At 44.6% G+C, this 13,184-nt stretch overlaps 1 long non-coding RNA gene across 1 annotated transcript in view; it reads right to left on the bottom strand.

Annotated features, from left to right (window-relative positions):
• Window positions 1-10,314: 10,314 nt before the first annotated feature.
• Window positions 10,315-13,184, bottom strand: part of LOC126950986 (uncharacterized) — a 33,905-nt gene continuing 31,035 nt past the window's right edge. The window contains exon 3 of the long non-coding RNA XR_007724310.1: window positions 10,315-10,598. This is a non-coding gene — a long non-coding RNA (uncharacterized LOC126950986). The remainder of the gene's footprint in view (window positions 10,599-13,184) is intronic.

The following is a 13,184-nucleotide window of genomic DNA, read 5'->3' as shown; positions in this document are numbered from 1 at the left end:
TTGGTCAGGTCTGCTGCAAACCCCTCTGCACATCTTAACAATTATGCCCAGGCTCCGTACCTGACGTGCCCATCTCGTTATAAGGATTGCCGCTGTCTGGAGCTGACTCGGTGCTGGGCCACAGTGGGAAGATTCTGCAGAAGGGCCTTGCCATAAAGGAGATAAATCTGGGAAGGCCCAACAACCCAGAAACCCTATGTTTGTTGAGGGAAGATGCCCCATTTTCTGGCTTGGACTCAGTGAGCTATCTGGGGTGGTGGCTGGGGGAACGCCTGCTGCTGGAGGGTGACCCAGTGGGGTTGGTGTCAGCTTGGGACCTGCCCCCGGGCAGGGCGTGCTGCAGGTTTGCACATCGTTCTCAGGGGATGTAGTACAGTCAGCCTCTGAATGACAGAAATCTTGTCGTTCTGTCCAGGTAAACACTGCATGTTCATGACGCGTTCCTTTTTGGTCATTTTCTACCCAAACTGCCAATACATTATGTCTATATTTTTTTCCCATCTCTTCCTTTCCTAACTCTTTTCCTTTCCTAACTACCCGACAGTGATATAAAACGCCTGCAAAGTACTTTTTGTTCATCAGACAGAAAAAAAAAAAAAGGCATTACCAAAAGAGATGTTATTAATACTGTACAATTGTAAAAATGCTGATCAGGGAATTGAGAATAAAGACTTTATGGAACAGTCACGGTAGTGAATATTTTAGAAATAAAACATACACCATAAAATAATTATCGGAGTAATTATAGAACCAAGACTATTCAGGGATGAGAGGAAAAGCTATGTGGGGGAGGGGGGAAAGATGAGAAGAAAACTGGGCTGGATACAGTAGCTCACGCCTGCAATCCCAGCACTTTGGGAGGCTGAGGCGAATGGATCACCTGAGGTCAGGAGTTCAAGACCAGCTTGGCCAACAAGGCGAAACTCCGCCTCTACAAAAATACAAAAATTAGCCAGGTGTGGTGGCGTGCACCTGTAGTCCCAGCTATTTGGGAGGCTGAGGCAGGAGAATAGCTTGAACCCCGGAGGCGAAGGTTGCAGTGAGCTGAGATCATGCCACTGCACTCCAGCCTGGGTGACAGAGTGAGACTCTGTCTTAAAAAAAAAAAACAAAAAAAAAACTAGTGAACGGAGAAAGTGGAAAATACAGCAGGAGAGAAATATTTATATTTGTCATCTTTCATATTACTGGCATCTGAAATGTCATGTGTAGAATGAAAAAGAGTTGGTTGGAAAGGAAAGTAGCCATAGTTGAATATGAATGATTTATTTTAAATTTTTATATTTTTATATATGTCAGTTTTGAGGTATAATTTATATCTAGTGAAATTCACTCCTTTCAGTGTGCAGTTTTATGAATTTTGTAAAAGTTGTATAGTCACAGAATCTCCCTGACTATGAAGATCTAGAACATTCTGTCAGCCTGCCAAAACTCTCCATCTGTACTCCCCGATCCTGTACTCTCCTCAGTGGACCGTAATCCGTCTTCTTCCCCCATCACTCCACTGGAAATTCTCTGGTCAAGGGCAGAGATGACCGCTTGATGATCAAATCCACTGGGCATCTTTAAGATGTATTTTAGATGTTTACTCAGCCCAGTGGGGTTGGGAAGAAAGTGAGATGGAGGCAAAATCATGCCCCACAGAGTTAAAACAAAACAAAACAAAACAAAACAATGACTAACACATTCTTGAGTCTGCAGGATGGCAGGTGAGAAAAGAAACAACTTTCTGAAACGCTGAAGCTCCCTCTGCTTATGAGATTAAAGACCTGGCTGGCATTGGTTAGAACCAAGGTGGTGGGCCGGGAGCGGCGGCTCACGCCTGTAATCCCAGCACTTTAGCAGGTCCAGGCGGGCGGATCACGAGGTCAGGAGATCGAGATCAGCCTGGACACCATGGTGAAAACCTGTCTCTACCAAAAATCCACAACAACAACAAAAAAATATTAGCTGGGTGTGGTGGCACACATCTGTAGTCCCAGCTACTCGGGAGGCTGAGGCAGGAGAATTGCTTGAACCCGGGAGGCAGAGGTTGCCTGAGCCGAGGTCGCGCCACTGCACTCCAGCCTGGGCAACAGAGCGAGACTCCGTCTCAAACAAAACAAAACAAAACAAAACAAAAAAAAACCCCAAAAAACCAAGATGGCTGACCGGGATTTGTGCGGAACAAGCTTGCTGCCATCATAGCCTGAATTTGCACTGCATGTTTTATTCTCACTCCCCTTGAATTTGCACATGTGACTGCTGAGGAAGCAGATAACTGCACACGTCCAAGGGTTTTCCAGGCTTCCCCTTTCCTTCCACCAAGCACCTGCTAATCTCAGAATCCATCCCCAGAACCTATTCTAGTAAAATGATTGGCTGAAGGCCAGCACAGGGAGACAGATTTGAGCTGGACTCCTGTCTCCTCCTGAGTTGAGTTTTAATTTACTTGTTTACTTGTAATTTTTATTTTTATATATATATATATATATATATATAATTTTTTTTTTTTTTAGACAGAACGTTGCTCAGGCTGGAGTGCAGTGGCGAGATCTCAACTCACTGCACTCTCCACCTCCTGGGTTCAGGCGATTCTCCTGCCTCAGCCTCCCGAGTAGCTGGGATTACAGGAACCTGCCGTCATTCCTGGCTAATTTTTGTATTTTTAGTAGAGACAGGGTTTCACCACGTTGTTCAGGCTGGTCTGGAACTCCTGACCTCAGGTGAGCTGCCTGCCTCAGCTTCCCAAAAAGCTGGGATTACAGGCATGAGCCACCATGCCTGGCCCATTTATATACATACGTGTGTGTGTATATATATATAATTTAGAGATGGGGGTCTCGCTCTGTTGTCCAGGCTGGAGTGCAGTGGTACCATTGTAGCTCACTGCAGCCTCAAATTCCTGAGTTCAAGCAATCCTTCTGCCTCAGCCTCCCAAGAAGCTGGGACTACAGGTGTGTGCCACCACTCTTGGCTAATTTTTGTATTTTTTAACAGAGATAGGGTCTCATTGTATTTCCCAGGCTGGTCCAAACTCCTGGGCTCAAGTGATCCTCCTGTCTCAGTCTCTCAGGATGCTGGGATTACAGGCAGGAGTCATTGTACCCAGCCTTATTATTATTTTTTGTGAAACTACACTTCCCTCATTTTCAGATAATGGGGTTGGTCGGTTTGGTTCTTCTCCTCATCTCCAGGGGTGGGAATTGGCCCCAGCTTGGCCAATCAGCTGATTCAATTTCTCTTGCCACAGTAATTGATTGGTTAAGCGATATGGAAGTAACCTGGGCTAATTTAATGAGTGTCAGCCTTGGGACTTTTGCTCACACTATTGGTAAAGCAATGTCCTTTACCTGCTGGGGCTGCTTAGTATGTGGGCTATAAGCCCAAGGCCACTAAGAGCCACCACATGAAGAAAGCCTGTGTGAGACTCGAGAGCATTATTCGGGAGCCTGGATCAAGCCATACCTGAAGCCATAGACGTTTTTCCCCCACTTTTGGGTCTTAGGTGCAGAAGATTCAGATAATCATGTCCTTCAGTTTGTGCCATGATTATCTTAATAATCTGGTCTGTACCAGGCCCCTCTCTTGTTTTATTTTAAAGTGTATTCTCTTTTGTCCCTACACTTGGTTCACCCCACCAAGGGCAGTCATTGTAATATATTTAATTTGTAACTTTTGGTTTATATGTATTATTTTCCACACACATATTTTTATTTTATGTAACTATTATGCTATAGATCTTTTTCTGTTTCTTACTTTGGCTATGCCAAACTAAGAAATAAATAATAATAAATAATAAAATAAAGAAATAAGAAATAATCATAAATATTATTATTTGTGATTATATTAATAATAAAATAAATGATAATATCAATCACACATAACTATTTATTATTTCTTATTTTGGCTATGCCAAAATAATGTATCCTAAATAATAAATAAAATATATAACTTTGGCTATGCCAAAATAGCTTAGTCTTATAGACTATGCTTTCAAGCTCCATCTCTGCTGCTATGCGTACACAGCTTCAGTGGCTTCTAACTGCTGTGTGGTATTCCATGGTGGGCACCCTGGCATCTTATCTGTCCACCCCACAGGGATGGATTCACAGATTGTGCCCAACTCCCCACCACCAAAAAACACTGCCATGAAAGATCTTGAATGTGGGCCCTTCTGGATCTGTGTGTGAATTCCTTGGGAAACAGATCCAGGAGTGAAGTTGCAAGGCTGTAGGGTGCCTGTATTCGTGCACTCTCACATTGCCATAAAGAACTACCTGAGACTGGGTAATTTATACAGAAAAGAAGTTTAATTGGCTCATGGTTCCACAGGCCGTACAGGAAGCATGGCTAGGGAGGCCTCAGGAAACTCACAATCATGGTGGAAGGTGAAGGGGAGGCAAGCACGTGTCACATGCCTGGAGCAGGAGGAAGAGAGAGAAGGGGGAGGGGGCCACACACTTATAAACAACCAGGTCTCCTGAGAATTCACTCACTCTCACGAGAACAGCAAGGGGGAAATCTGCCTTCATGATCCAATCACCTCCCACCAGGCCCCTCCTCCATCATTATGGATTAGAATTTGTACTGAAAGCCTGGGCACGGTGGCTCACGTCTGCTGTAATCCCAGCAATTGGGAGGCGGAGGCAGGTGGATCACGAGGTCAGGAGTTCAAAACCAGCTTGGCCAAGACAGTGAAACCCTGTCTCTACTAAAAATACAAAAATCAGCTAGGCATGGTGGCACATGCCTGTAATCTCAGGTACTCAGGAGGCTGAGGCAGAGAATTGCTTAAACCCAGGAGGCAGAGGTTGCAGTGAGCTGAGATCATGCCACTGTAGTCCTGCCTGGGCAACAGAGCAAGACTGTCTCAAAAAAAAAAAAAAAAAAAAATTTGACCTGAGATTTGGGCTGGGACATAAATCCAAACCATATCAGCACCTTTCTTTAGTGTAGCTAAGCAGTGCTGTGTTATTCTTTAGAACAGCACAAGTTCGTACTCCCACCTGGGATGCCTGAGGACCCCCTTCTGCCCACCCGTGGCATCATTCAATGTGCCAATTTTTGCCAGCCTATTAGGTCCAGAGTGATAAAATTTTACTGATTAATGTTCATTTATCTGCTATGGATGAATTTGGGCCCCTCTATACGCTTGTTAACCTGTGGATTTCTTCTTCCATCTATCATCTGTTGATGTCTTCTGCTCATTTTCCTATTTGGGGTTCTTTTCTTTTACCTTTTTAAATTTATTTTTAATCTCTTTTTGCAGAGATGGAGTCTTGCGATGCTGTCCAGGCTGGTCTCGATATCCCGGCCTCAAGTGATCCTCTTGCCTTGGCCTCCCAAAGTGCTGGGATTACATGCCTGAGCCACCACACCCAGCTCAGGGTCAGTCCTGGGACGGGCTCTGCTCTGTGCCTGGGCTACCCATTGTGCCTGGCCTCTCTTGTTTTATTGATTTGTGGGAGTTACTTGAATATTCGAGGTCCCAGTCTCTTGTCCATTTTATGCAAATAACTACTCCCATTCTGTCACCTATTGTCTGTGGTAGGCCAGGCATGGTGGTTCATGCCTGTAATCCCAGCACTTTGGGAGGCCAAGGTGGGCAGATCACCTGAGGTTAGGAGTTTAAGACCAGCCTGGTCAACATGGTGAAACCCTGTCTTTACTAAAAATACAAAAATTAGCTGGCGGTGGTGGCGCACGCCTGTAGTCCCAGATACTCAGGAGGCTGAGGCAGGAGAATCACTTGAACCTGGGAAGCCGAGATCGCGCCATTGCACTCCAGCCTGGGCAACAGAGCAAGACTTTGTCTCCAAAAAAAAAAAAAAAATTGTGGTATTCTTCATTGAACAGGAACATTTCATTTTGATAGAATTAAATCCATTAATTTATTTCTCTTACAGATTATGTTTCTAAAGTTTAAGAAGCTCTTACCTAAACATGGTTCATAAAGATAGTCTCCTCCACTCTTGGTTTTGATTGTCCTTCCCAACAGACACCGAGTGATTTGGAGTCTGTCTTTGAATGTAACATTAGGCAGGATGCAGTTGGAGAACTGGTCTTCTCGATGACATCCTTTTGGTTTTTGTTTTTTTTTTTGAGTGGGTCTTGCTCTGCCGCCCAGCCTGGAGTGCAGTGGCACAATCTCAGCTCGCTGCAACCTCTGCCTCCCAGGTTCAAGTGAGTCTTGTGCCTCAGTCTCCAGAGTAGCTGGGATTATAGGTGCACACCATGACGCCTAGCTGACTTTTTGTATTTTTAGTAGAGACAGGGTATCACCATGTTGGCTGGGCTGGTCTTAAACTCCTGGCCTCAAGTGATCTGTCCGACTTGGCCTCCCAAAGTGTTGGGATTACAGGCGTGAGCCACTGCACTCGGCCCCCAATGCCATCTACTAAATAGCTGGCCCTCTCCACATTGATTGATGGGAAAGTCTCTTGGATATATGAATAATTCCAACATTGTCCCTTCCAAATCTCATGTTGAGATGTAATCCCCAACACTGGAGGTGGGGCCTGGTGGGAAGTGTTGGGATCATGGAGGATCATGGCGGATTCCTCAGGGTTTGGTGCTGTCCTTGTGATATTGAGTTCTCACCAGATCCGGCTGTTTAAGGGTGTGGCACCTTGTTGCATTCTTGCTCCTGTTTTTGCGCCATGTGAGATGCCTGCTTCCACTATGCCTTCCGCCATGATTGAAACCTCCCTGAGGCCTCCCCTGTAGCCAAGCAGATGCTGGCACCATGCTTCCTGTACAGTCTATGGAACCATTAGCCAATTAAACCTCTATTTTTTTTTTAAATTAATTACCCAGTCTCAGGTATTCCTTTACAGTAACACCAGAATGACCTAATGCACCCTTCATGGTGCATTAAGATAGAATGGGGTCCTACACATGACTCCTGGGTTTCTATTCTGCTGCACTGGTCTATTATTCTGATCTTGCACCAATAGAGTTTTTTTTTTTTTTTTTTTTTTTTTTGAGACACAGTCTCACTTTTTTACCCAGGTTGGAATGCAGTGGCATGATCTTGGCTCACTGCATCCTCCACTTCCTGGATTCCAGCGATTCTCCTGTCTCAGCCTCCCAGGTAGCCGGGATTACAGGCACCCGCCACCATGTCTGGCTAATTTTTGTATTTTTAGTAGAGACACGTTTCACCATGTTGGCCAGGCTGGTCTTGAACTCCTGATCTCAAGTGATCCGCCTGCCTCAGCCTCCCAAAGTGCTAGGATTGATTACAGGTGCATGCCGCCATGCCCAGTGCAACCAATAGAGTTTTTAAAATATTATGATGGCTTTAATGTCTGCTAAGGAAAGTTCCCTTTAACCCTTTTTTCTTTTCTTTTTTTTTTTTTTGAGGTCAGGGCTCACCCGGGCTGGAGTGCAGTGGTGTATTAGTCAGGGTTCTCTAGAGGGACAGAATAGTATATCTATGTATATAAAGGGGGAGTTTATTAAGGTTTATTAAGTATTAACTCACACAATCACAAGGTCCCACAACAGGACATCTGCAGGTTGAGGGGCAAGGAAGCCAGTCTGAGTCCCAAAACTGAAGAACTTGGAGCCCGATGTCTGAGGGCAGGAAGCATCCAGCACGGGAGAAAGATGTTGGCTGGGAGGCTAGGCCAGTCTAGTCTTTTCACATTTTTTTCTGTCTGCTTTATATTCTAACCATGCTGGCAGCTGATTAGATGGTGCCCACCCAGATTGAGGGTGAGTCTGCCTTTCCCAGTCCACTGACTCAAACGTTAATCTCCTTTGGCACCACCCTCACAGACACTCCCACGAATAATACTTTGCATCCTTCAATCCAGTCAAGTTGACAATCAGTATTAACCATTACAAGTGTGTGACCACAATCGCAAGTCACTGCAACCTCTGCATCCCCAGCTCAAGCGGTCCTCCCACCTCAGCCTCCAGAATAGGTGGGACAACAGGCGTGTGCCACTATGCCTGGCTAATTTTTCTATATTTTTTAGAGATAGGGTTTCACTGGTCTCGAACTCCTGGACTCAAGTGATCTGCCCACCTTGACCTCCCAAAGTGCTGGGATTACAGGTGTGTCACCTTGCCCGGCTTACACCTGTTTCTTAAATTGGACTTAGATTTTTGTGACCTGTTATTCCACCCAGTAAATTTTAAAATAAACTGTACAGCTGCTTAAACAAATCCAGCCGGAAATTTGGTTGGGATTGCACTGAATTTATAAATGACTGTGATGTTCCCAGGATCCAGGGAGCTGGAACCTGAGCTTGGGTGAGAACTCTGACCTGCTGAGTCTCAGGCACTCTCAGAGTTGCCTGTTAGCCCTCACACACGCAGGGAGGAGGTAGGAACTGAGTAGGAGGCATTGCAAATGGTGCTTCAGGGTGCGAGTCAGGGTAACTGCAGGAGACAAGTAATAAGAAGATGAAGTGTCACATCTGCAGTGCTTACCTGGATTTTTTTGTTTTTTGCTACCATAGACCTGCTAGGTACAGTGAAGAAAAGCAAGAATGAGACTTTGATTTTCATGTGCACCTGTCTACAGCCTCTTTTGTTTCCTGTTCAAGTTCACCTTGAGCAAACAGCCCAATTCACCATTCCATCTGCACCCTTTCAGACCACCTTTGGATGAATGGACCTGTGCATCCAGCTTAGACAAGGAGACTTATAGTGTTTTCTGCTTCCGCATCGGAGCGTGATCTTACACGTCAGAACGACTCAGGTGAGAAGAGTGAGTGGCAGGCGCCAGCCTCCTACCTTGATGTTCTGATGAATTGAGACCCCAGCTCATCCATCACTTCTTCAGCTGTCAGGAGAACTCCTATATCTGGAAGATCTCTTTTTCTTCTACAGTATTAGAGAGGCAAAAACAATCCTTGCACAGCATCTGGCGTTAGCTCTGAATCTACTAGGAAAACAGAACTGTGAAATGCAGTGTAAAGACGCATTCTGAGATAGAAAGACAAACAGATGCGTAAAGAGTGCTGGAAGGATGTGGGTGGAAGATGATGGTGGTCTCTTGACTATAAAGCTCAGAAAGGAGGCAGCTGCAGTGGCTCACACCTGTAATCCCAGCATTTTGGGAGGCCCAGGAAGGAGGATCGCTTGAGTCTAGGGGTTCAAGATTAGTCTGGGTAACACAGCCAGAACCCATCTCTTCAAAAAAATAGAAACATGGGCAGGCATGGTGGCTCACGCCTGTAATCCCAGCATTTTGGAAGGCCGAGGCAGGTGGATGATGAGATCAGGAGTTTGAGACCAGCCTGGCCAAGATGGTGAAACCCGTCTCTACTAAAAATACAAAAGTTAGCTGGGCATGGTGGCTGGCGCCTGTAATCCCAGCTATTCGGGAGGCTAAGGCAGAGAATTGCTTGAACCCAGGAGGTGGAGGTTGCAGTGAGCCGAGATGGCGCCATTGCACTCCAGCCTGGGCGACAGAGTGAGACTCTGTCTCAAAAAAAAAAAAAAAAAAAAAAAAAAAAAAAAGAAAAGAAAAAAAAAGAAACATTAGCTGGGTGTGGCGGTATGTGCCTGTAGTCCTAGCTACTTGGAAGGCTGGGGCAGGAGAATTGCTTGAGTCCAGGAGGTCGAGGCTGCTGTGAGCTAGGATTATGCCACTGCACTTCAGCCTGGGAGACAGCGCGAGACCCTGTCTCAAAACGAAAACCAAAGCCAAACCAAAATAAAAAGAGCTAAAATTAGCCAGGCATGATGACACGTGCCTGTAGTCTGAGCTGCTCAGGAAGCTGAGGCAGGAGGATTGCCTGAGCCTGGGAAGTCAAGGCTGCAGTGGGCTATGATTGTGCCACTGGACTCCAGCCTGGGCAACAGAGCAAGACCTTGTCTGTAACCATTTAGAAAAAAAAAAAAAAAAAAAAAAAAAAGGCTCAGAAAGCATTTGGAGGTGGCAACTTTATTGAGAATCAGGCAGCTATAGAGTAGAAACATTAACAGGAACTAGCTTCCTATTTTAATGCTTCGCCACAGAAACAGTATAATCAGTGTGGAATAACAATACTGAAGTATAGAATAAGTCAATAACACAGAATACAACACCGACCTATAGAGGTGCTGTAGATATTTTGGGGCTGTTGGGAGGTGTTGACCTTTGAAGAATTAGAAAATGAGAGCAATGGGATTGTCTTTTTTTTCGTTTTCTTTTTGAGACAGGATCCTGCTGTCACTCAGGCTGGAGTGCAGTGGTGCAATCATGGCTCACTGCAGACTCACACTGCCAGGCTCAAGCGATCCTCCTGCCTCAGCCTCCCAAGTAGCTGTGACTACAGGTGTGCACCACCATGCCTGGCTAATTTTTTATTTATTTGTAAAGATGAGGGTCTTGCTATGTTGCCCAGGTTGGTCTTGAACTCCTGGTGATCCTCCCATCTCGGCCTCCCAAAGCGCTGGGATTACAGGTGTAAGCCACTGTCCCCTGCTGAGACTTCCTTTTGACAAAAGAGAGTATCACCCTCATGGGCTAGAGATGGGCTGGAGCAGAGAGAATCAAGGTCACCAGCAGGGCACCCCATTGCTCCAGGACGGCAGGATTGGAGGGTGTCTGACCTCTTCTGTCTGAGCACTTCTCAACCTGCAGTGGCATATCTTCTTGGGAGCTTCAGCTTGACCTGGTGGTAAAGTACATCAGAAGAGCATTTTTATTTATTTATTTTTTTCAGACAGAGTCTTGCTCTGTCACCCAGGCTGGAGTGCAATGGTGCAATCTTGGTTCACTGCAACCACCGCCTCCTGGGTTCAAGCGATTCTCCTGCCTCAGCCTCCCAAGTAGCTGGGATTACAGGCACATGCCACCACGCCCAGCTAATTTTTGTATTTTTAGTAGAGACGGGGTTTCACCATGTTGGCCTGGCTGGTCTTGAACTCCTGACCTCAGGCGATCTGCCTGCCTGGGCCTACCCAAAATGCTGGGCTTATAGGCGTGAGCCACAGAATAGCATTTTTATATACAAATACCTACACAGAGAACATAGATTAGAATGGACAGTTTCACTCGTTTTAAATAAGGTAGCACCCTCTGAAATTGTGCAGTGCACAGCTTGCACAACCATATATGAATGTAGACCATTGTCTACAAAGCCCATCATAATCTGGGCTTGCTTTCCAACTTCAATTCTAGTTTCCTAGTACAATACGTTAATTTCTGTTTCTTCAAGAAGGCTATGTTTTCTCCTACCTCTGTGCCTCTGTGGTTAGAGTTATTAGTTCCATTTAACAAACAAGAAAAGTAAGGTTCCAAGAGGGTAAGTAACCTGCCCAAGTCTATATGTCTTGCTGGTCTCTAGAAGTGACCAGTGAGTTACAAACCTGCAATGTTCAAAAGTCAGAGTAGATGTCAGAATGTCCGTTACTCATCTATGATAAGAATCAAAATGGTCAGATCAGAAATATTTCTTTCTATCTGTTGTATCTCCTTGTATGAGAGGAAAGATACTATGGAATTGCATTGAGAAATCATTGAAGAAAGAACTGAAATTTCCCAAGGCCAACATGAGCAGCATGTTCTCCCCATTATGCAGATCAGAAGGCAATGGGGCAAGCTCCAAATCTCAACAAGAGGTCTCATTGGGTCAAAGGTCCAGCAGCCATCCTGATGTTTCCATCCCGTGATGGAGATGCTCTTGCCAATGGGACCCAGACATGCTCGGCTACCATGACAAAACCATACACATCCATCTCCATACTAAGACCTTGAGGCCGGGCACGGTGGCTTATACCTGTAATCCTAGCACTTCGGGAAGCCAAGGTGGGCGGATCACCTGAGGTCAGGAATTCAAGACCAGCCTAGCTAACATGGCTAACATGGTGAAACCCTGTTTCTACTAAAAATACAAAAAACTAGCTGGGTATGGTGGTGCATGCCTGTAATCCCAGCTACTCTGAGGCAGGAGAATCACTTGAACCCAGGAGGCAGAGGTTGCCTTCTTACTACCTTATTTTTTAGACAATGTTGTATAAAATTGGTGTTAATTCTCCTTTAAATGCTTGGTAGTATTCTCTAGTGAAACTCTCTGGAGCTGGAGATTTCATTTTTGGACAGCTATTATTAATTTTAGAATTTTCCTCTTCTAATGGAAGTATTTAGTGTTAAAAATTCCCTTGCTGGACTGCTTTAACTGTATCTTGCATATTTTGCTATGTTGCATTTTCATTTTCATTCAGTTCTATTTTTTATTTCCTTTGAGACTTTCTCTTTGACACATGGATTATTTAGATGTATGTTATTTAATTTCCAAGTGTTCAGAGATTTTCCTGTTACCTTTCTATTATTAATTTCTAGTTTGAGCTCATTGTAGTTGGAGAACATACTTGGCATCATTTCAGCTCTTAAATTTGTTGAGGTTTGTTCTGTGACACAGGTCAGGATATGGCCTACTTAGTAGGTTCTCTATTTGTGTTTGAAAAATATGTGTATTCTGTTGTTGGGCAGAATGTTCTATACATGCCTATTAGATTCTATTGGTTGCTTGTATTGTTCATTTCTGCCATAATCTTGCTGATTTTCTATCTGTTGGTTCTGTCAATTGTTGAGAGTGTAGTTAGTGTTGAAGTTCCTGACTATAATGGTGTATTTATCTATTTTACCTTTCAGCTCTTTCAGCTTTTGCTTCAGGTATTTTGACACTTTGTTGTTTGGTGCATACACATTTAGGATCATTGTGTCTTCCTGGTGGATTTAAAAAAATAACTACGTAAGGGCCCTTTCTGTCTTTAGTCATTTTGTTTTGAAGTGTACTTTATCTGACGTTAGTGTAGCTACTCCTGCTTTTTAAATTAATATTTGCATGATATATATATATATATTTTATCCTTTTACTTTCACTGTCTGTGTGTCATTGTATTTGGAGTAAATTTCTTGTTGACAGCATATCACTGGGTTGTGATTTTTTTTTGAGACAGGGTCTTGCTCTGTTGTCCAGGATGGAGTGCAGTGGCATGATCTTGGCTCACTGCAACCACAGCCTTCTGGGCTCAAGCGATCCTCTCACCTCAGCCACCCGAGTAGCTGGCACTGCAGGTGCATGCCACCATGCCCACCTAACTTTTTTTTTGTTATTTTTTATAGAGGCTAGGATTTGCCATGTTGCCAGGGTGGTCTCAAATTCCTAGGCTCAAGCAATTCGCCTGCCTCAGTCTTTCAAAGTGCTAGGATTACAGGTATGAGCCACCGTGCCTGACCTGGGTTGTGATTTAAA

The sequence above is a fragment of the Macaca thibetana genome, chromosome 3 (assembly GCF_024542745.1).
Source record: "Macaca thibetana thibetana isolate TM-01 chromosome 3, ASM2454274v1, whole genome shotgun sequence".
Taxonomy (NCBI): domain Eukaryota; kingdom Metazoa; phylum Chordata; class Mammalia; order Primates; family Cercopithecidae; genus Macaca; species Macaca thibetana.
The sequence above is the reverse complement of the archived record's forward strand: the minus strand, read 5'-3'. Positions and strand labels throughout refer to the sequence as shown.